The sequence below is a fragment of the Zalophus californianus genome, chromosome X, assembly GCF_009762305.2.
Source record: "Zalophus californianus isolate mZalCal1 chromosome X, mZalCal1.pri.v2, whole genome shotgun sequence".
NCBI lineage: Eukaryota > Metazoa > Chordata > Mammalia > Carnivora > Otariidae > Zalophus > Zalophus californianus.
In genome coordinates this window covers 10,000,594-10,024,613 of record NC_045612.1, presented here as the reverse complement: position 1 = coordinate 10,024,613, position 24,020 = coordinate 10,000,594, and the positions used below count along the sequence as shown (strand labels likewise).

Sequence of the window (24,020 nt, the reverse complement as noted above, 5' to 3'; positions counted from 1 at the left end):
CCAATAAGTTCAAATTCATGAAATGTTTGCTTATTAGATTCCAGGGTCTTTGTTACTCTGTGGAATAGTGATGTGATACCAGACTTGAAGTCAATATATTGGTTCAAATTGTGCCTCTGCCACTAATGGCCTGAAGGAAATAGAAGTATCAAGGATGAACCTTAGGTTTTTGACTATGCAAATGTATGGGTTGTGGTGTCATTTACTGAGATGGGGTTGCTAGAAGGGCAGGTTAGGGGAAAAAGATCATGAGTTTTGTTTGGGGCATGCTGAATTTGAAATACCTTTGAGGGTCCCAAGTAGAGATACTCAGGAAACAGATGGAGACTTCCCGGAGTTCAGAAGAAATATGCGAGCTGGAGTTACACCTGTGGACATTAGTTGTGTATGAATCATAATTGAAGCCACAGGAGTGGAATGAATGATCTAAGAAGAATGTAGAGTCAAAGAAAGGAGGATCTAGGAATGGGAATGAGGAACTTCAGCATTTAGTGTTTAGGTAGAAGAAAATGAATCAGTGCAGGAGCAGCGAGGGATATGAGGAAGCTCTAGGAGATGAGGAAGGTTAGTTTGCTGCTTATTTTTACATACTTTTCTTTTACTACATGTGTTGATGCATTACCTGACATCCTTATCTATCTTACGGCCTAGACTTAATACCAACCAGCAAGCTTGTCCTCTGTTTCAGATGGATATTGGTGCACTCATTGTTGTCCTTTTCATCTGCATTTTTCTTACTTGAAAACTCCGTATTCATTCCTCTGGAATGTCAAAAAGACATTTTTCTGAAGCATGTGGTACAATTGCCTTGCTGAGAGAAAAAAGGATCCCTGCAAATGGTTGAAACAGCATCTTCCACCCTATTCAACAGAAGGCATTGTTACTGTTATTTTCTTCTTACTTAAATTCTGCAGTTGTATACTTTCTCAGCAAGATGGTCTAACCCTGAGCACACTCTTGCATTCACTTTATGAGGATGGCAATTTGCATTTTCTTTTATTTAATTTAATGAACTGTGGCAGTGTGTAAAGTTAAAGAATGTTAGCATTTATGATTAAAGGAGGAAAGTCGCAAGCACCATCATCATTTGTCCAGTTTGTTGTAGATCTGTATGTGTGTGTATTCTCCCTTGACTCTCTTGAAGTAAGAATGTCATATTATTGCTGGGAGTAACAAATTGGTCTCTTCCTCCAAGCCTTCCTCCTCCCCCCACCACACAGATACACACACACACACACACACACACCCCACACATGCGCGTGCGCGCACGCGTGCACACACACACACACACACACACGGTTTTACTTTTTGAAAAAAAGGGTTTTCATATATTTATTTGGTTTGTTTGGAAAATTAAAATTCACACAAAGGTAAAACTAGAATGCTTAATAAATAGACTATCACTAAATGGCAAGTCACTAGTATTGTTTGTGATGAATTCTCTTAATTCTATTCCTCAATAATATTCTATAATTCATAGCAGCCTTGTCTGGTTCCATACATGGAGTTTGATGGCCATAGAGCCAATTGAACAACTCGTTAACTTTTATTTCTTTTTTATTTTAAGTTCATCGCAACTTAATTTAGCCCTGCAAAAAACACATGCTTAAACACTGCCAGAGATTGGCTAGCTAAATACCTTGGAGGTTAGCATTGTAGAAGCAGTCAAACCAGAGCAAAACTGTCCTTCAGTTTAAGCCTAAATTTAGCATGTCAGTAAGGGTGATAACCTAAAGCCAACAACTCTGAAAGATTGGTCTGCTGCCCCAGAGGGCAAAAAATGTTCCCGTTCAGAGTATTAGGCAAGAACATGACAGTCAAATTGTAAAATAAAAACTTTGATGAATATTGGCAATATGGTCTTTTACACAAGAACCTAGTCAGTTACTACTTAGTAGGTGAAGATACCAATAATGGTTTTCTCAAACCCAATCAACTGCATTCTAGGAGAACACATTTTAATTAACTCATGCCATAAATTTGTGTTTATGTGGCCTGAGTGGGAGTGTGGGAGTGTGGAGGAGGGCATTAAGGAAGAAAACAATCCATTACTTTTATCAGGAATATTATATTCTAACTGCAAGAGGGTCAGGGAAGAAGGGCTATTAGGTAGAGTTCTTGCTTGCAAGCAAACAAACCAACAACAAAACAAAACAAAACTTCAGACAAATCTAAGTTCCATAAGGGAATTGTTGATAGTGGGTAATTCCAAATATCAAAGGAAGACAATTTATACCTATGCTTTCTTCTAAGAGTTTTATAGTTTTACTTCTTTTACTTAGGTCTTTGATCCATTTTGAATTAATTTTTGTATAGTGTGTGAGATAGGGGTCCAACTTCATTCTTTTGTGTATGGCTATACAGTAGTCTCAACATCATATGTTGAAAAGACTATTCTTTCCCCAGTGAATTATCTTTTTTTTTTCTTTGACCGTTAGAGTTTTTTTTTTAAAGATTTATTTATTTATTTGATTTTTTTTTGTGCTTTTTTAAAAATTTTTTTATTGTTATGTTAATCACCATATATTACATCATTAGTTTTTGGTGCAGTGTTCCATGATTCATTGTTTGTTCATAACACCCAGTGCTCCATGCAGAACGTGCCCTCCTCAATACCCATCACCAGGCTAACCCATCCCCCTACCCCCCTCCCCTCTAGAACCCTCAGTTTGTTTCTCAGAGTCCATCATCTCTCATGGTTCGTCTCCCCCTCTGACATACTCCCCTTTTCTTCCTCTCCTGTTATCTTCTTCTTTTTCTTTTTTCTTAAAATATGTTGCATTATTTGTTTCAGAAGTATAGATCTGTGATTCAACAGTCTTGCACAATTCACAGCGCTCACCATAGCACATACCCTCCCCAATATCTATCACCCAGCCACCCCATCCCTCCCACCCCCAACCACTCCAGTAACACTCAGTTTCTTTCCTGAGATTAAGAATTCCTCATATCAGTGAGGTCATGTGATACATGTCTTTCTCTGATTGACTTATTTCACTCAGCATAACACCCTCCAGTTCCATCCACGTCATTGCAAATGGCAAGATCTCATTCCTTTTGATGGCTGCATAATATTCCATTGTGTATATATACCACATCTTCTTTATCCATTCATCTGTCGATGGGCATCTTGGCTCTTTCCACAGTTTGGCTATTTTGGACATTGCTGCTATAAACATTGGGGTACACGTACCCCTTCGGGTCCCTACATTTGTATCTTTGGGGTAAATACCCAGTAGTGCAATTGCTGGATCGAACGGTAGCTCTAATTTCAACTGTTTGAGGAACCTCCATACTGTTTTCCAGAGGGGTTGCACCAGCTTGCATTCCCACCAACAGTGTAGGAGGGTTCCCCTTTCTCCACATCCCCGCCAACATCTGTCGTTCCCTGACTTGTTAATTTTAGCCATTCTGACGGGTGTGAGGTGGTATCTCATTGAGGTTTTGATTTGGATTTCCCTGATGCCAAGCGATGTTGAGCACTTTTTCATGTGCCTGTTGGCCATTTGGATGTCTTCTTTGGAGAAATGTCTGTTCATGTCTTCTGCCCATTTCTTGATTGGATTATTTGTTCTTTGGGTGTGGAGTTTGATAAGTTCTTTATAGATTTTGGATACTAGCCCTTTATCTGATATGTCATTTGCAAATATTTTCTCCCATTCTGTCGGTTGTCTTTTGGTTTTGTGGACTGTTTCTTTTGCTGTGCAGAAGCTTTTTATCTTGATGAAATCCCAATAGTTCATTTTTGCCCTGGCTTCCCGTGCCTTTGGCGATGTTTCTAGGAAGAAGTTGCTGCGGCTAAGGTCGAAAAGGTTGCTACCTGTGTTCTCCTTTAGGATTTGGATGGACTCCTGTCTCACGTTTAGGTCTTTCAACCATTTGGAGTCTATTTTTGTGTGTGGTGTAAGGAAATGGTCCAGTTTCATTCTTCTGCATGTGGCTGTCCAATTTTCCCAACACCATTTGTTGAAGAGACTGTCTTTTTGCCATTGGACATTCTTTCCTGCTTTGTCAAAAATAAGTTGACCATAGAGTTGAGGGTCCATTTCTGGGCTCTCGATTCTGTTCCATTGATCTATGTGTCTGTTTTTGTGCCAGTACCATACTGTCTTGATGATGACAGCTTTGTAATAGAGCTGGAAGTCCGGAATTGTGATGCCGCCAGCTTTGCTTTTCTTTTTCAGTATTCCTCTGGCTATTCTGGGTCTCTTCTGGTTCCATACAAATTTTAGGATTATTTGTTCCATTTCTTTGAAAAAAGTGGATGGTATTTTGATGGGGATTGCATTGAATGTGTAGATTGCTCTAGGTAGCATTGACATCTTCACAATGTTGATTCTCCCAATCCATGAGCACGGAACGTTTTTCCATTTCTTTGTGTCTTCTTCAATTTCTTTCCTGAGTATTTTATAGTTTTCTGAGTACAGATCCTTTGCCTCTTTGGTTAGATTTATTCCTAGGTATCTAATGGTTTTGGGTGCAATTGTAAATGGGATCGACTCCTTGATTTGTCTCTCTTCTGTCTTGTTGTTGGTGTATAGGAATGCCACTGATTTCTGTGCATTGATTTTATATCCTGCTACTTGACTGAATTCCTGAATGAGTTCTAGCAGTTTTGGGGTGGAGTCTTTTGGGTTTTCCACATACAGTATCATATCATCTGCAAAGAGTGAGAGTTTGACTTCCTCTTTGCCGATTTGGATGCCTTTGATTTCTTTTTGTTGTCTGATTGCTGTGGCTAGGACTTCTAATACTATGTTGAATAGCAGTGGTGAGAGTGGACATCCCTGCCGCGTTCCTGACCTTAGGGGAAAAGCTCTCAGCCTTTCCCCATTGAGAATGATATTCGCTGTAGGTTTTTCATAGATGGCTTTTATGATATTGAGGTATGTACCCTCTATCCCTATACTCTGAAGAGTTTTGATCAAGAAAGGATGTTGTACTTTGTCAAATGCTTTTTCTGCATCTATTGAGAGGATCATATGATTCTTGTTCTTTCTTTTGTTAATGTATTGTATCACGTTGATTGATTTGCGGATGTTGAACCAGCCTTGCAGCCCAGGAATAAATCCCACTTGGTCGTGGTGAATAATCCTTTTAATGTACTGTTGGATCCTATTGGCTAGTATTTTGGTGAGAATTTTTGCATCCATGTTCATCAAGGATATTGGTCTGTAATTCTCTTTTTTGATGGGGTCTTTGGTTTTGGGATCAAGGTAATGCTGGCCTCATAAAATGAGTTTGGAAGTTTCCCTTCCATTTCTATTTTTTGGAACAGTTTCAGGAGAATAGGTATTAATTCTTCTTGAAATGTCTGATAGAATTCCCCTGGGAAGCCATCTGGCCCTGGGCTTTTGTTTCTTGGGAGATTTTTGATGACTGTTTCAATTTCCTTAGTGGTTATAGGTCTGTTCAGGTTTTCTCTTTCTTCCTGGTTCAATTTTGGTAGTTGATACATCTCTAGGAATGCACCCATTTCTTCCAGGTTATCTAATTTGCTGGCATAGAGTTGCTCATCCCCAGTGAATTATCTTGGCACCCTTGTCAAAAATCTTTAGAGACAGAAGGTAGATTAGTGGTTGTCAGATGCTGGGGAGAAGGAGTTTGGAGGAATGGGGAGTGACTGAAAAATGGTAGGGTGTTTCTTTGGGGAGGGGTAGCAAAAGTGTTCTAAAATTAGTGGTGATGGTTGCACAATTCTGTGAATATACTAAAAACCATTAATAGTATGCCTTTAATGGATGATTTGTACAGAATGACAATTATCTCAATAAAGCTGTTAAAAATTTTACAAAATAATCATCTGTTAAAAAATCAAAGGAAGGAGGGGAGGTTGGTGGGGGGATGGGCTAATTGTGTGATGGGCATTAAGAAGGGCACTTGTTGTGATGAGCACTGGGTGTTGTATGTAAGTGATGAATCACTAAATTCTATTCCTGAAACCAGTACTACACTATACGCTAACTTGAATTTAAATAAAAAAGAAAAAAAAATCAAAGGAAGACTGGATCAATCTGGAAGTATAGAACCAAGGCAGTTCCAGGGATGAGCTAGCAAGAAGTAATGGGCAATTTCTTAAGGATCTTGTTTTCAGAGTCAACAGTTTTTTAGCATCAACAGATTTTTTTTTTTTAAATCTTGTATCATTCAACACAGAATTCAACTTTTCAGGAGAAAAAGTCAGATTGGTCTAGCATGAGCTGCATGCCTACCCAGTGGGAGTGGAGGCAGTGGGTGGGTGCCCTGGTCGTTAGTACTAAACAGACTACATGTAATAATAATAATAATAATAATAATAATAATAATAATAATAATGATAGCGAAGCCTAGCACACAGGCTCGTTTGGTCTGTACCAGTCACTATGCTAAGTGCTTTACATTTATTGACTTACTTAATCTTTAAAATCACCCCATTAAGTGATTATAGTATTATACACCCTTTATATAGAAATGAGAACAGAGGATCATCAAGGTTAAGAAAATTGCCCAAGGTCACAGCTAGTAAATGAAAGAACTGGGATTCAGACCCTGGCAGTCTTGTCCTAAAGTCCATGCTTTTAATCACTATGCTACAGAATCTCTCTTTAAAAATGGATTTTTCAAATACTCATAATTTTTCACATTCTATCTCTTATCCTGGGGTTAGTGTGTTTCCCAAAGGAGCAACGAGTTACTCAGGAGAGAGAAGCAACACTGAGCTGGCAAAAACAACACAAGACCACCAGAGGGGAAAAAAAATAAATTAGTAATTATTAAGCCCATGCTGCATGCTAAGCATTTTCACATACATCATCCATCCTATTATGTTATCAGTGTGCCCTACAAATCCATTCTTCACTCTTCTCTACCTGGTACCCCAGGCATCTGTCCTGAATGGACTACAACAACTTGAGTCCCTTGACCTCTGGCTTCTGTTGCGTTCAGTGAATGAGACTGGAGCAAGGGAGCAGTGAAAGGGCAGGTGATTTATTCCCTGGCTTCCTCCCATATGGTCACCAAGAACTGGTGGTGTCCACCAACTAAAGCTTCCAGCTCCTCTCAGGTAGCCTTATCCTACCTGCAATGACAGATACTTCTTTTGGTTCCTATAACTCCTTCTCCTTGAACCTTCAGGCCTAAGAGTGATAATGGCTATCCACCATTGCTAGAAACCCCTGCTGGTTCCCCTTAACTCTGCCCACAACTTGTAAATAGTCTGTTTATTAAACCTCTCCAATCTCCTTTTGAGGGTGAATCATAGCAGGACTCTGAATGTTACACAGGAATTCTGTAAGATCAATAAAATTATATTGGTTTTGTTGTTGAAGAATTGAATCTTGACCAAGATTCCAATTAGCAAGTGACAGAGCCAAAAATCAAACCAAAGTATGTTTTAAAACTTTCAAGCACTGGCTCTTTTAGTCCGAGCTGGTTACATAAGCTACAGCCTGTTAGCTATATCCACAGAAAAACTAGAAATCTGACTGAAGAGGGGATATATTTCAGAATGGATTTAAATGAGCATGACTCATTTCGAAATTCAATCGAATCTCCCTTCAACTGTACTATAGCTATAGCAAAGGGTTTCGGGTGGGGTGTGATGGTTAAGAATGTGAAAGCTGAAGTCACTGTCTGACTCTCTCCATCTCTTACCACTGTGTGACTTTGGGTAAGTTACTTGGATTCTTTTTGCCTCAATTTCCTCAATAGTAAAATTAGATTAGTAATGGTGCCAGCTTCATAGAATCATGGAAAGGATAAAATGAGCTAATATATGTAAAGTCCTTAGAACAGTGTATGACTCATGGTAAGAGGTCAATAAATGCAGCTATTATTATTATTGACTTCAATGTAGCCACTTCTGTTGCTTCAAAACCTATGGAGCTGATTCTCACAAAGAGAATCCTTCTGCTTTCTAGAGATCAGAATCAAAATGAGCAGCTTCTCTTGTGGTTTCTTTATTTAACATGTTAGAAGGAAGGTAACCATTATGAGCAACAAGTTACATCTCTTCTTTGGGCCTTTTAGGGTTCTTATTGCTAAAAGGTCTCTTTTAGTGTAATTGTTAGGTAGGTAGAGATGGTTCCATGGTAAAGATAGCTTCACCTGACCTATACTCATCTCTATGAATATAGAGCTTCTTTTTATTTTTATTTTTTTTAAGTAGGCTCCATACTAGGCATGGAGTCCAACACCGTGAGGTGTCAGCATTCGGGGTCCTTACAACCTCAGCAGAGGAGAGCAGAGGGGAGCAGGGCAAAGGGCCAGGGCCACAACACTGAGAAGTTACTTAATACTGAATAACCTCAATTTCCTCATTTTATGAAGGTAAGATATACTTCAAAGCATTATTATAAGATGATTCATGTCAATTTCCTAGTAAACCATATCATAGCTCTACTAAAAGTCAAACAACTTACCATCTCATTGAGGAGATTAAGAAAGATCTCATAAGGGAACTACTAGAGCATGGGAACTTGTGACTGTCTTTTTTCAAACCACAAATCAGGAGATAGTATATGAGAAAAGACTTTTTTTTCAGATTTGTGAGTTTATTTATGGGAAAATTCATATGGCTGAATAAAAATTAGATTCTATTGTGCATTTACAGAATTCTCTGAATTAAAATAATTGAAAGTGTATGACATTGAGAGAGTACTGGGAAATTTCTGATGGCCATACATGTCAACTAAATGCCATGCATGACATATACAAATGAATATACATGACAGGGATTCAGAGATGAATGGGCTCATAAACATTTGCTTGTACTTCATTGTTACTGTGGCTCTAACTGACCACTCTGTCAGCCCTGACAACTGTTCCTAGAACGGTTCTACAGGAGTCAATGGCACCACTTACAAAGCTGCTGCGAGTCTCTGAACCACAGTACAGGATATTCTTTCAGAATCCTTTCTGTCTGCTCTAAATCCCATAAAACTTTGTCCCTTTACATCCCAGCTCTTTAATTTTCTCATTCTGATTTGCTTTTTATTTCCTTTTAAAAAAAACTTAGTTTTATTGAGGTATAGTTTACCTACAGTAAAATTCAGCTCATTTAATGTATATAGTTAGATGAGTTCTTGACAAATGTCATGTAATCACCACAATTATGATAAAGAATATTTCCACCACCGCCCCCCGCCCCAAATCCCCTCATGTCCCGTTGAAGTCAATTTCCATCCTTTCACCTGCTGGATCCTGGCAAGCACTGATCTACTTTCTATCAACTATTGTTTTGTCTTTTCTAGACTTTCATATACATGAAATAATACATTATATAGTCTTTTGTGTTTGGCTTCTTTCACTTAGCATAATGCTTTCGAGATTCATCCATGTTCTTAAGTACATCAGTAGTGTATTATTTCAATGTTGAATATTTTTTCATTGTATGAATATACCATATTTTGCTAATCCTTTCCCCAATTGATGGACATCTTGATTGCTTCCAGTTTTTTGCAATTATGAATAAAGCTACTATAACCCAGTCATATGGAGGCTTTCATGTCAATGTTTTTCACTTCCCTTACCTGGGAGTGGGATTGCTGGGTCATATGATAATAATATATTTCACTTTATCAGAAGAAAGCCTAACTGTTCTCTAAAGTAGCTGTACCATTTTGCATTCTCACCAGCAATCTATGAGAGATCTGTTCACTTTGCATCAGCAGCATTTGACATGTAAGGCCTTTTATTTATAGCCTTTCCAGTAGGTATGTAGTGATATCTAATTGTGGTTTTAACTTGCATTTCCTTAATGAGACAATAGAGTATTTATGCCCAGAAATGTGCATGCTGCTTCTGTCAGGCTGTTAGTGTGTGGGTAAATCAATCTAGTCAGGGGTTGAGCTGGGTTTAGGTTTCACTGTTGTGCTAGTTACCTTTAGTGCATACATATGCCTACAGGAACTGACATATTTCTTCAGTGATGGGTTGCTTCTTTGTGGGGCCAGAGGACTGGAAGTCTTTTCTCAGTGTTCTTGCCCCACTGCCAGCATTTGGCAGGACCTATGTACCTGTACAACAGAGGAGTCTCCTTGTTACTCAGTGAGAGCTGGTGCTGTGGGCTGGGGGTTCTTAATTCTCCAATTCCAGCCTCAGTCTCCAGCAGACACTGTGCACCTGAGCCTCAGAGGTAGGGATTTCACGACGTTCCTCCTCCTCCTCCTGGTGACAGTCAAGGTCTGTCATGTATCTGCTTGGATGGAAGAGAGCTTTCAGCCACTCCTATAGTGATAGCTGGTCTTCTAGGCCTGAGAGTTTCCTAGTCTTCCTCCAAAGGCAGATGGGATTTGGGTCTCCCACTCCTCCAGAAGTAGTATGACTTCGCCTGGGTCCTGAGAGCAGGAGGGTTCCTCTCCTTCCTCCTGGGGCAGATGGCCTGTGTTTGGGATGAGAGAAGAATCTAGGGAAGTAGGCAGAGTTTCCTGCTTGTCCGCAGCCCATCACCAGCTACATGCCGGCAGTCCAACAAAGCTCTCAGTGCTTCTAGTCTCTCTAGTGCACGGCTGCGGGTGCCCTGGGAAAAGAGCTTGCAATGAAAAGCAGACTCCTCTCTTGTCTGGGTCTTTCAAGCATTATAAATTAATCACTAGCCCAAAGTAGACCTTTAAGAATTCATTAAAATTTCACTTCTTTTCTTCTTACCTACTTTTTTTTTGGCTACCTCTTTCTGTCATGCTCTCCTAAAGATAAAAATGTTTGTGTATCCTGTCTCTTTTCAAAGGGGCTTGTCACTCTGAAATTTGGTTCAGCAGGTTGCTTTGTGACCTCAGTGATGTGACCAACTCAGGAATAGCTGTAGGTTTGTAGATTATCTGCCTTTTTTTTATTGTTAGGATGGAAGTAGAACTTCTTTCGACTCATGCTTTTTTTGATTTGGTCACTCAGTCTACACTATTTACCTTGGAACAGACCATGCCACCTTGTAAGTCACTGTTACGGCAACTGTAATGCTGGGCAAAAGGCACTTTACACAAAGGTTAAGCCCTTGAAATACTGCCAGTTCCCTCCCCTAACCCAACATGCCAGTTCTGGGAAGGCGGTGAGAAACCCGGAGGAGGTAGGGCTTAATCTGCACCTTGAAAAAAGCAGAGGCTTAACAAGAGGAGATGCAGTCCAAAGAGTGCTATGTGAGTAAAAATGTATGTTTTCTTTCTAGCTCCCTTCCCTCGTTATGTCTGAGGCGAGTCAGTTAACATTGATCTAACCATGTGACAGCCTCTTTAGGGCACTTCTATCTGATTGAGCTACTTTTCTCTCCAAAAGATCGTGATCCTTCTCCATTCCATGACTTGGCCTTCATCCAGAAGAACTGGCTGTGTAACAATTCCCATGAGGTAACGCGCATGTGTCTAAAAGTAAATGTTGCCAGAGAACTGCCCTTTGGCAAAGCCTCAGCTTATATAAATCATAGATTTGTAACCTGCCAAATGTTAGCTTGCTTCAGCAATGAGCTTGAGAAGATGGTGTTTCCCTACAATTTCCAGTCTATGATTTCTACTAGCATAAGAACCTTTTCCACTTTAAACAATTCTTTCTCCTCTCCCAGTTGACCTGTTGACTGATGATTCTATAGTTATAAAGTCTGTTCTGTTGCCTCCTATTAATACATAGATATGTCTCTAAGAACTGACTCTAAGGCCTTATCAAATGAAAATATCTCACTGTGAATGAGTATATTTTGACCCTTCCTGAGATTCAGGTGAGAGAAGAGGTACAGGAGAGAACGTGTGTTTACTGGTATTCTATTTGGGTGGGGGTAGGGGCAGGTATTAATAGGCACAGAATAAGGAAAGGAGAACAGAAAGTAGAAGCTAAAGTCATTGAAATTGAACTTGAGTTTGATCATATGCCCAACCGAGCTGGCAGTGAATTACTCTGAGGAAGAAATGTCCTAAGCAGACAAATATCTTAACAAGGGAAATAATAGTCCACTCATTACCTTTTTGAGGGTCAGAAAGTTCCTATTTACCCCACTGGTCTAAAAGTAACTCAAGAAAAGAACTGGATGTGGGACACTGATCAGATAGATCTCTCCTGCTCTCCACTTCTCAATTTCCCCATCTAAGGAGTGATAACAATGGATTTGAATATCTCTAAGGATCCTTCCATATGTATTTGCATGTTTTTAACTTGTGGTGATAATATTTCATTTTGGTGATGTAAAAGTTACTATTATGAATAAATAAGATGAAACAGACATTTTAGGCTGTTTTCCTGGCTTTGTGTTAGACAGAAAACCACGTATCAGAGGCATTGATTTGGCGTTTCAGTGCCTTTCCTTCATTGATTGTTGATCATATTCCAAGCAAAATTCATTTTAAAAAATTGAAGCAGTAGTCTTGGAAATGAAATGACAGTGATTTGTAATCCTTTATGAAAAAGATGGAGTTGATTTTCAGACCTGGTGTCTCATGCCTGTTTTGGCACAGGCTGCAAGGCACTGTGAAGAAAAACTCATAGCCTGGGTTAGGAAACATCTCATATCTTTTTGCATCAACCTCCTTGCCAACAATAAGAAATACACTGATGTGATACAGATGCGATCCTGCACTTTTCACAATAATTTTTAATTATGAAGCCTTGGTAAACAGGTGGCAATCTGGATGCCGAAAACATACAAAGTATATATTTCCAGACCCAGTTTGGGGGCATGGGCAGGAAGAGGGACGGAGAGAGGAAGGGAGAGGGAGGAGGGACGAGAAGAAGACGAGAGAGACATATCCTATTGACTCTCTTTACTCACATGATCAATATCGGGAATTATTCGGTACAAAATGTACCATAAAATCAATATTCAATCTTCCAGTTTTGGAGAGCCGTATGTCAGAAGCTTTGCCAGTGACATTACAGACTTTATCCCACTTAGTCTTCAGAACAACCAAATGAATTAGTTACTGTTATAGTCACTTGTTAAATAAGTTATTCAAAGTACAGATAGGTAAGTGAATGAACCATGATTTGAAAATGGCTTGATCTGATTTCAAGGCACCAATCTAGATACTGCTGTGAAAGGATTTTGCACATCTAATTAAAGTGCTGAATAAACTGACCTTAAAAAATATGAAGATTATCTGGGTGGGCCCGGCCAAATCAGGTGAGCCCCTTAAAAGCAGTGAGTTTCTCTGGCTGGTAGCAGAAGTGCAGAGAGATTTGAAGCCTAAAGGAGATTCAATGTGAGGAATCCTACTGCTCACGGTGATGCTGTGGGAGAGCCTGTGGGAAGGCCTGAAGACAGGAACTGCAAGAAACCTCTAGGAGATCAGAATGATCCCCCAGCTAACAACCAGGAAATGGGGCCTTGGGTCCTACAACTGTAACAAACTCATGTAATATAAGCCACATCTGAGCAGAAGGTTTCAGTGCAATTGTATGGTTCAGATACAGCTCATGGTTCATGCTCTTCCTCTTTGGCACAAAAATGGGAATGCCTGACACAGGGGCCACTCCTTTGTCAGGATCCCAGAATCAGACAGTACATGGAACTGAGTCAAGCAGAGTCACAGCAGCCGTAGCTGCCCTGTAACCACCAACATGGAATGCAACTTAAAAAGAGTGCTTTTCTGTAAGCTACTGAATTTGGGGGGGGCTGTTATGCAGCAAAGCTGGGTGACATGTACAATATGTAGAATTTTTTTCCTGCTTTTTTAATTTGATATTTTCATAGTGTATTAGTTATCTACAGCCAAATGACAACATCACCACAAACTTCATGGTTAACTTAAAACAACACATAGTTACCACACAGCTTCTGTGGCCTGTTTCAGAGTCTCACAAAGTCACAGTCAAGATGTTGGCCAGCATATGGGTTTATCTTAGGCTCATCTGGGGAAGAATGTGCCTTCCAGCTCAAGTGGCCATTAGTAGCATTCGCTTTTGTGCAGGCTGCTACACTGAGGGTCAAAATTTCTCACTGGCCATCTGCTGGAACCCCCTTTCACTTCCTTGCCATGTGGTTCTCTCCATAGGGAAATCTCAAACTATGCCAGCTTGCTTCTTCAAAACCAGAAAGGGAGAGAGTGTCTCCCAGCAAGACTGTGCTACAAACTGTAACATTATGAAAGAAGTGATATCCCATCACCTATGCTGTATTATTGGATAGATGAAAGTCATATGTTCTGCCCATACTCAAGGGGAGGGGATTATACAAAGGTGTTAACCCCAGGAGAAAGGAATCGAGGAGGGCTACCTTAGAGTTTGTCCATCATAGACAGAACTTCTTATGTTACTAAATATTCTTCAAAAATATAATTTTTATGTTTGCACAATACGTCATAGAAATAGATACTAATTTAATTCATCATGATGTAATAAATGTCCCATCGTGTCCAAATTGGCTTCTAAGGTTTCTTTCATTAAATACTAAATTCTTATATATACAAAGGCTTACTTCAAGAAAGCTTATTTTTCTATTATTCTTTTGTTGATTCTCAAGCCAGTGCCACTAATTTTAATTACTCTACTTTTAGAATATGTTTTAAAATATATTAAAATTAGCCTCTAACTTAAGGGCTGGGTGATATAGTTATATATTTTGCTTTCCACAGTCAATATATCCATGCAATATCTTTTTTTAAAAGATTTTGTTTATTTGAGAGAGAGTGCAAGAGAGCACAAGCAGGGAGGAGGGGCAGAGGGAGAGAGAGAGGCAGACACGCCGCTGAGCAGGGAGCCTGATGTAGGACTCGATGCCAGGACCCTGAGATCATGATCTGAGCCAAAGGCAGACACTTAACTGAGCCACCCAGGCACCCTATCCGTGGAATATCTTATCATATTGATCTTAATACATAGCTCTATCTGAAATAATTCAAGAAAACCCACTAAAGTGATTCTATGTAGACTCTTTTTAGTAATCATCTCAAAGCATATTTACAACAATTTAATTTTTGTGAACCATATTGGCATTTTATTAAATGAAATCACACATGAGCTCTCTAGAGACAGTCTACATAATTGGGGAAAAAGAGATACTTGAGAGCGAAAGTTCTTTCAATATTTTGTCCACTGATGAGCATCTTAACTCTATTTAGGTATTCATGAAATAAGTGAAGCAGAGATAAACATATGCAGGAATGATAAGTATGAGGAAGCCAAGAAGCAGTTATGTAGTAAGCACTAGAATGCAAATTGTTTATGTTCATTTTCATTACATATGTGTGAGTATATACATTTACACTTAGTTTTAATGGTATTATTGGATATCTTTAAAATATATAAGATTATATACATTTTGAAAATCTAGAAGCAAGAAAGGACGAAGTCTTTTGTCTATTTCTAGATTTGCCCATCCAGTTTTCTTTATATCTACTAGCTAATGAGCAATATTCTGCCTAGAGGCAAATGTACCGTATAACTCAATCCTTCCCTTATGCTAACATATTCAAAAGGATATGCAAATTATGTAACAATAGTAAAGTCATCACAGTTCTCAGGGAAAATAATTTCCATTTCCACCAGGAGGTTTACATAGATAAATGAGCATAATAAATAGAAGTGAGGTCCTTGATGCTTGACCAACTCCTGCCACTTCTAATGCCTTCTCAGTCATATATTCACAAATTGGAGTGATAAATAGTTTCATAGTTTCTTATTATTTGGATGACTTACATTTCACTGTTTATCTAGGGAAAGGTAAATGTCCATGCATTTCTACTTCATGCCCTCATTGAACTTTCCTGAACTCTTCTTGTGTACTCAGATTTTGAAACCAAAATATACTTTTCACTTCTGTACAAAAGCAGAATTTGCATAATCCATGTTCTCTCTACCCTGTGGAAAGGTATATAAAAAGACCATGATGGTGATTAGAGAGGATTTCTGCGGATTCCTTCTGCATAGGTACTGCAGCTGGGCTGGTCCTAGGAACCTGAATCAGCCGGAGAGGTAGGGCTCGGAACATGCCATGATGGGGACTCCCTGAACTGACAAGAGTTATGACATTTCTACTGCTTTGCAGCCAGACTGAAGAGTGCTCCTCCTTGAGGGATACTGTACATTTATTTTCAAATATAGAGTCTGAATGGCGGAAGAACCTGATAAAATAGAGAGACTAACATTTATTGAATAAATGATGTGCCAGGTGCTATGTTATTCACTAAATGGTGTTTCATTTAATTATCACAGCAACACTATGAAGTAGGCACCATGATAATTAGAATGCCCATTCAATTTATTTTCCATATTAGAACACAGTGGAGAATAAAATGACAGCTATTAATGATTAAGCTCAGACAACAGGCATAACATGGAACCTTTCTAGGAAAACTTTAAATATGGTCACTCTTTTATAATCCCTATAATACAAATAAGGAAACTGAGGTTCAGAAAGATCAAGTAATATCCCCAATCTCCATGGATAGATGATGGCAGATCTAGGAGTCCAACATTCTCGAACTTACATTTCATGAGTAAGCAGTTAATTAGTAGCAGTAGATTCAGGAGACTTTTGTTACAAAATGACAGATTAATAACATTTCCACTCTATTCCTTTCAATAAAATCCTCCACAAAATAGTAAAAAGAATAAGAGACAGAAGAAGAGCCTCCATCTTTAATGAAACTAAGAAATGATCACAATCTCAAACCACAATATATGTAGAAATTCCGTCAGAAGAGTAGCGCTCATCAATCCCGTTTGCAAAAATGTACTTAACACAGAAATCCAGTCAACCCAAACAGTAAAGGAAAATAAAGAGCCAAAAAAATGGAGAAGCCCTGGTATGAAAGAGCTGGGATCAAGTATTGATTCCATTAATATTTGGAATTTAAAATGAAAAATGGTAGGAATTATAGAACAGAAGGCAAACGTTATGAACACTGACAATGTAACAATTATAATAGAGGTCTAAAGGAGGAGGAGAATGGGAAGAAGTTTAAGAATATCTTCCTTATCCATGGAGAGACACCAAGAGATATCATTTAACTTGATAAGTCAATGAGTAGATGTTTAATCATATTATTTAAATTTAGAAAGCTAAAGAGAAGTATAAAAACAAAGAATATAAACCTTCAATATTACCAAAAGGAGAAAAAAACCCAAAACTGAATTAAACCTAGAATTTCATAACCTTATAAAGAGTATAAGCAATTCCTCCAGAGCACCAAAACAGTAATAACGTGAATAAAACAGAAAGAAAAATTGCCTGTTGATGAACAAGGCAAAGCTAAGACTATCGCGGTAACATACATTTCTAGATGTACTAGCCAACACAACTAGTCAAATGAAAGAAATGAAAAGAAGTGACATAATTATCCACATTTGCTAATCATGTGGTTATTCATCTGGAAAACCCAAGAGGATAAATTGAAACCCTATTAGAAACAATAAGAGAATTCAGTGAGGTTCTGATTACAAAATCAATAAAATCAATCAATGGCTTTTCTGTATATAAAAGCTAACCAAGTATAAAATAAAACAAAAGAAAAATCTCAGTCATCTGTAGCTATATGATCTAAAACATCTAGGCATATTATTCAGGCTTAAAAAAGAAAGAGAGCCTAACATTTGCAGCAACATAGATGAACCTGCAGGCTATCATGCTAAGTGAAATAAGCCACACACAAAAAGGAAAAAACTGTATGATCTCACTTATATGTGGAATCTTAAAAAGTCACATACATAGAAGCAGAGATTAGAACAGTGGTTACCAGGGGTGGAGAGATGGGGGAAATTGGGGATATATTTGTCAAAAGGTACAAAGTTGCAGTTATGTAGGATGAATGAGTTTAGAGATCTGATGTGCAGCATGGTGACTATAGTAATAATACTGTATTAAATACTGGAAATTTGCTAAAGGAGTAGATTTGAGGTGCTCTCATACACAAAATATGGTAACTATGTGAGGAGATGATATGTGAATTAGGTTGGCTGTAGTAATCATTTCACTGTGTGTGCATATATATACATATATGTATATATGTATCAAGTCATCAGTGTTGTACACCTTAAATATATACATTTTTATTGAAAATAAAATTTAGGGGTGCCTGGGTGGCTCAGTCAGTTGAGCGTCTGCCTTCGGCTCAGGTCATGATCCCAGGGTCCTGAGATCAAGCCCCATGTTGGGCTCCCCGCTCAGTGGGGAGCCTGCTTCTCCCTCTCCCTCTGCCTGCCACTCCCCCAGCTTGTATCCTCTTTCTCTCTGTCAAATAAATAAATAAATAAATAAATAAAATCTTTTTTAAAAAAAGAAAAATTTAAAAAAATCTTCACATAAATATTATAAGAAATACACAGCACTTATATCAACTTGAAACTATAAAAATTTACTGAGGTTCTTAAAATTAGCTTTATTTTTTTAATTTAATTTAATTTTATTATGTTAGTCACCATACAGTCCATCATTAGTTTTTGATGTGCTGATCCATGATTCATTGTTTTTGTATAACACCCAGTACTCCGTGCAGTACATGCCCTCCCTAATACCCATCACCGGGCTAACCCATCCCCCCACCCCCTCCCCTCTAGAACCCTCAGTTTGTTTCTCAGAGTCCATAGTCTCTCATGGTTCGTCTCTCTCTCCGATTTCCCCCCCTTCACTTTCCCTTCCTTCTCCTAATGTCCTCCACGCTATTCCTCATGTTCCACAAATATGTGAAACCGTATGATAATTGACTTTCTCTGCCTGACTGATTTCACTTAGCTTTAAACAAGTGCAAAGCAAACATACATCAAATTGTTGGGTAGTGAGCTTCAATATTCAAAATTATTGATTCTGTTTAAATTAATATATTATAGGCAATTCTAATAAAAACTAACATAATTTTAGATATAACTTGACAAAATGATTCTAAAGTTCATGTGAATAAGAAAATATGAGAACAGCAAGGAATCCTCTGAAAAAGAAGAGCAACGAAGGGGAGCTAGGATTACTATATACTACAACATTGTATAAAGCAACAATAATCATAAATGATTCTGGGACATGAACTGACTGATGAGCAGAACAGAGAGTCCAGCTAGATCCAAACACTTCTGGAATTTAGTATTTGGTAAAGTAGCATCTTTAATAGTGGGGGAAATAAATTATTCAATGTATACACAATGAAATAGTATTCCACCAGAAAAAAGAAAGAAATCTTGCCATCTATGACAACGAGGATGAACCTAGAGGACATTATGCTAAGTGAAATAAGCTAGGCAGAGAGAGACAAATATTGTATGATCTCACTTATATGTGGAATCTAAAAAAAAAAAGCTGAACTCATAGAAATAGAGAGGAGATTGGTAGTTGTCAGGAGCTAGGGGGTGAGGGAAATGAGATACTGGTCAAAAGGTACCAACTTCCAGTTATAAGAGGAATAAGTTCTGGGGATGTAATGTACAACATGGTGACTATAGTTAACAATACTGTATTGTATACTTGAAAGTGGCTAAGAGTAAATCTTAAATATCCTCACCACCACCACAAAAAATTATATGAGATGATTATTATAAGAGATGTAATTATTTGACTAATTATATGAGATGAAGGATGTGTTAACTAACCATATTGTGGCAATCATTTCACAATATATTTGTGCACCAAATCATCACATTGTACACCTCACACTTATGCAGTGTTAAATGTCAATTATATCTCAATATCTGGAAAAAATAAATGATATTGGGGCAACTGGCTAGCTGTCTTTGTACATAGTTGTAAATCTCATTTCCTACTTCCCTCCTTACTCTGAGGTGTACAGCAGATAGATCAAATATTTAAATGGAAAAAAGCAGAAATACACCAGATGGAAACATGGGAAAATCTATGTGTACACTTGGAGAGAAGACCTTTCTAACACGAAAAAAAAAAAATCTGTAAGTGAAAAAAGAAAAGAATGGCAATTTGATCATATAAGTCTTAAAAATTTCTGCATGACCAAAATATTATAATAGTCTAAAGAAAAATGACATATTTGGAAAGAAAGATTTTATTTTATTTTATTTATTTGAGAGAAAGCCGAGCATGAGTGGGGGGAAGGGCAGAGGGAGAGGGAAAAGCAGACTGCCCGCTGAGCTCAAAGCTTGATCCCAGGACCCTGGAATCACAACCTGAGCCAAACGCTTAACTGACTGAGCCACCCAGGTGCCTTGGAAAGAAATATTTCTAACATCCAGCCCAGATAAGACACCAGTTTTCTTAATCATTGAAATAGCTCATACACATGAATAAATAAGAACGAGAAAATCAACCTGATAATAATAGCCAAAAGAAGGGAGTGAAACAGATCATATAAAAAGAATTTAACAAATGTTAAAAAATGCATGTGGTCACTGACAATTTAGGCAATACAAAATAAAATGAAAAAATATTATTTTTAAACTGTCAGATTGGACAAGACAAAAAGTAGCTTTGAGAGGATACAATAGAAAAGGGTGAGAAGAAGCAAGCACTCATACACTGTTAACAGAATTGCAAATTGAGGTAAAGTATTTTGAAGGACAAATTGGCATTATTAGAATTTTAAGTGTATATAACTTGACTTAGTGATTCATCCTTTAGGCATTTACTATACAGATAAATTTGCACGTGATCATAAAACTATCTCTGTTGCAGCGTCCATGTTAGATGGGAAAAAATGAAAAAATTTTCAATGTCATGTTGGTTATTATGTACATCATGGTACATCTGCAACATAATACTATGTAGCTATTTATAATATTCAGGGAAATGTATAAGAAAGATTTCTAACATATACTGTGAAGTGAAAAAGAAAAGTTGCAGAAGAGTATGTGCGGTATGATACCATTTTATATGTAAGTTCAACTTCCTATCTGTATACATTATTTCTGGACAAATTACACACAAAAAACAACAGTTATTTCTGGCACTAGGATTAGCATTTCTGGTGGGGGGAAGGAATTAGACTACTTATGCTGTTTTATACATCTTAAGGCAACTTGATTATTTTTCCAGGACCATTTCTTCTATAACAAAGGTAGCTTGTATTTTATTAAGTATCTATTGAAGGTCCATTAGTTACAAATCTTATTTGTAGACATTATTGACTGTTCTAAGTATGCTTCCCCAGCCAGAGCCTTCCTGAAGTAGAAACTCCAGTAGTTCAAAGAATATTTAGTGAGAACCTACTCTAGGCTGTTGGTATATACTGAGGAAATATAAAATTGCTCATGGGAAAAAAGAAAACTAGAATTAGGGTTTTTTCCTGAACATGTAGCTCTATTTTGATCACTTGGGTTACCCTTTGGCAATCCCATTGTTAAAATAAAAAACAGAGTCCAGCCTTGAAAATTCCCTGAGCAGACAAAACCAGTTTGCTCATACACAAAAAGCTTAATTTAGTTTATTCTTTAAGACTGAGTTGACCTGGGTCATTTCTTGCTTATGCCTCTGGAAATCATAAGCAAAACTTAAACTGTTTCTCAAGGTTAATGTGAGATAACCACTGACCAATTAAGTGATTTATCTATCATTTAAGAAAATTCTAATATTATAACCAATCACTGTAAAGAATAAATAGTCACTGCCTTCTCACTATATAAGCTGCTTTATAACAACGCACCCCTGAGCCTCATTCCATGTTTGGGGTTGAGCTCTCCTGGTTGGCAAACTGTCTTGTCGGTGTGTGCACAATAAACTTTTACGAAGTACTACTTCAGTGACTCATTCATTTTACTTCTGTGATTTATAAACTTTTGACAACACTTTATCTTAACATGCTAGGCATTCCTAACAAGAACATAATACATGGTTACTTACAAAAGGGATACCTTAAGTACAAATAATCATGATTAAAACTGCAAATAAATTAACTATAAGATCCATGAGAGGGCATCTAAGTATTTCTGTTCCAGGACTACACATGTAAGGCACATGTATTTAAAAAAATAATCATGTCCCTTGATCTATATTAGAACCTGTAAAATATACTCCCATCATAGCAACAGTGCATTGTAATGTAGAGTCATATAACACTAACATAGTGCCAACTGGGCACAGAACATGCAAAATTCCCCAAATCCCCCTCCTGGCTTTCTAGAATCTTCAGAATCACTGTCCCTTTTATTTCTTGATCATCCTTTGATTCCTTTCCATTGCTCCACTAAAGTCAAAAGTCTCCAAGCCTTTCGTGGACTAATGACTGTTCCTCCTATGCTTGATTCCTTTGCACCCCAGCTCACCCTAACACACACCTTATAAAAACATAGCCAGAGGGAGAAACAGCATAGCACACTGCAGTTAAGAGCACGGAACTATGGAACAACTTTCTAGTTTCTTAACTTAGGACAAATTACTTAACCCATGTGTGCTTTATTTTCCCCACTTCATGGAGTTATTGGGAGAAGTAAATGAATTAAATTAAATTAAAAGAGTAATAGCTCATTTGTAAAGTGCTTAGAACAATTCCCCTGGCACATAGCAGGCATTATATAAGAACTTGTTAAATCGATAAATAAGTGCTACAAGGCTCAGCATAGACGTTACCATCACCAGGAAACTTGCCTCACTTTTCCTTCCCCAAAACTGGGTTAAGTGCCCCTCCTCTTTGGTTACCTCCTCCCTGTGCTCTGGCTTGTCATTGCACTCACTGCACTGCATTTTAATTGCCAATTGTTTTTAGGGCTCCCCTAGTGAAGTGAGGCACAGTGAAGATGTTCCTCATTTGGCCAATGTAAGCTTTTTTAAGGCAGGAATTTTGTCTTTTTTGCCTTCTGCCAAATCCTCAGTGCCTACAAGAGTACCCAGTGCAGATGTAGATGACCAAAAAAAAAAAAAAAAAAAAAAGTTGAATGACTTTTCTAAGTGTTTCAACTGCTAGGGCTCTCATTCCTTTTATACACCCACCTATTATAGTACTATAGTACTATAGTATAGTAACAATAAAACTCATGATAATAATAATCACAATATACCTGCCATGGACTGAGTGCTAAGCATGTGGCAGAAAGTATTAAGTGCTCCATGTACAGAATCTAAGTTAATCCTCATGAGAGTCCAGTGATGGAGGGGCCAGTATCATCCCCACGTTACAAATGAAGAGACTGAGGCTAAGCAAGACTTACCATCTTATATAGGCCAAACAGTTAGTAAGTCACAGCTTGAAACCCTGGCATTCTGACTTCAGCGTCTGCACTCTTAACAAAATTGACAAACTGTTGTTGAAGGCATTCACTGTATGAAGGAAATGTGCAGTTAGGTAGATGAAGATACACAGAAGCAGAGACTTCCTTCCTTTCTGGGACATCCCCTATTAAAATGAAATGGTATAAAAAACAAGGTAGAGAGTGCCAGAAACTGCTCCACCCTTTGTGTGGACTATGTCACAGAATTCTCATGTTAACCCATTGATGTAGGTACTATCACCACCGTGCTACTGATGAGCAAACCAATTGCGGGGAGGTTCATTCAGTTAGCTTGGCCCATGTCAAATGTCAAGATTCAAATACACCCTGGTATGACTTCATACTAGTTTCTTGTGACCCATAACACAGCTATTTACAAAAAGGTTAATTAAAAATAATAGTGTTGGTGATAGCAGTTTAGAGACTATGCCATCTGGGTAAGGGAAATACAGCAACAGGATCCTCCAAATGTGTAACATCAGTTTTTCAGCAAACAGAGATGAACCCTAGAGAACATGATAGAGGAGGCAAATGAAGTCCAGTGGTGGTCATGCCACATCCTTTCCCCCTTTACCTACTTATAATTTCAGAATGGCCCTGGTGAATGCATTTTTCTTCTTGCATTTTTGAGGTTCTTGGTTTTAAGAGATGTATGCTTCCCAAATCAATTAATGTTCTGGAATCTTTCCACAAATGTACATTTCACTCTATAACTTTATCCTTATTAAACTAGCATTTATTTTTGCCAACTTTTTAAAGCATCTCTTACAAAATTTTTTTTAAACTACAGTTATATTGGTAGATTTTAGCTTATTATTTTGGAGAGCACTTTCTGGACCTAAATTATGACAATTGAGACCACATGGTATTCAGTCTATGACTTCAAAACTGTACAGTAGCTGAAAGTTCTGCAGTACGTTTATTCAAGTACAATCAAATTTCATTATGTAATCCATCCCCTCCCTAATTTT

The 24,020-nt window shown here is 37.9% G+C and overlaps 1 long non-coding RNA gene across 1 annotated transcript in view; it reads left to right on the top strand.

The window, feature by feature from the left end:
* The first annotated feature begins 11,027 nt into the window (after positions 1 to 11,027).
* Positions 11,028 to 24,020, top strand: part of LOC113931287 — a 40,355-nt gene continuing 27,362 nt past the window's right edge. The window contains exons 1-2 of the long non-coding RNA XR_003522713.1: positions 11,028 to 11,111; positions 11,248 to 11,318. This is a non-coding gene — a long non-coding RNA (uncharacterized LOC113931287). The remainder of the gene's footprint in view (positions 11,112 to 11,247; positions 11,319 to 24,020) is intronic.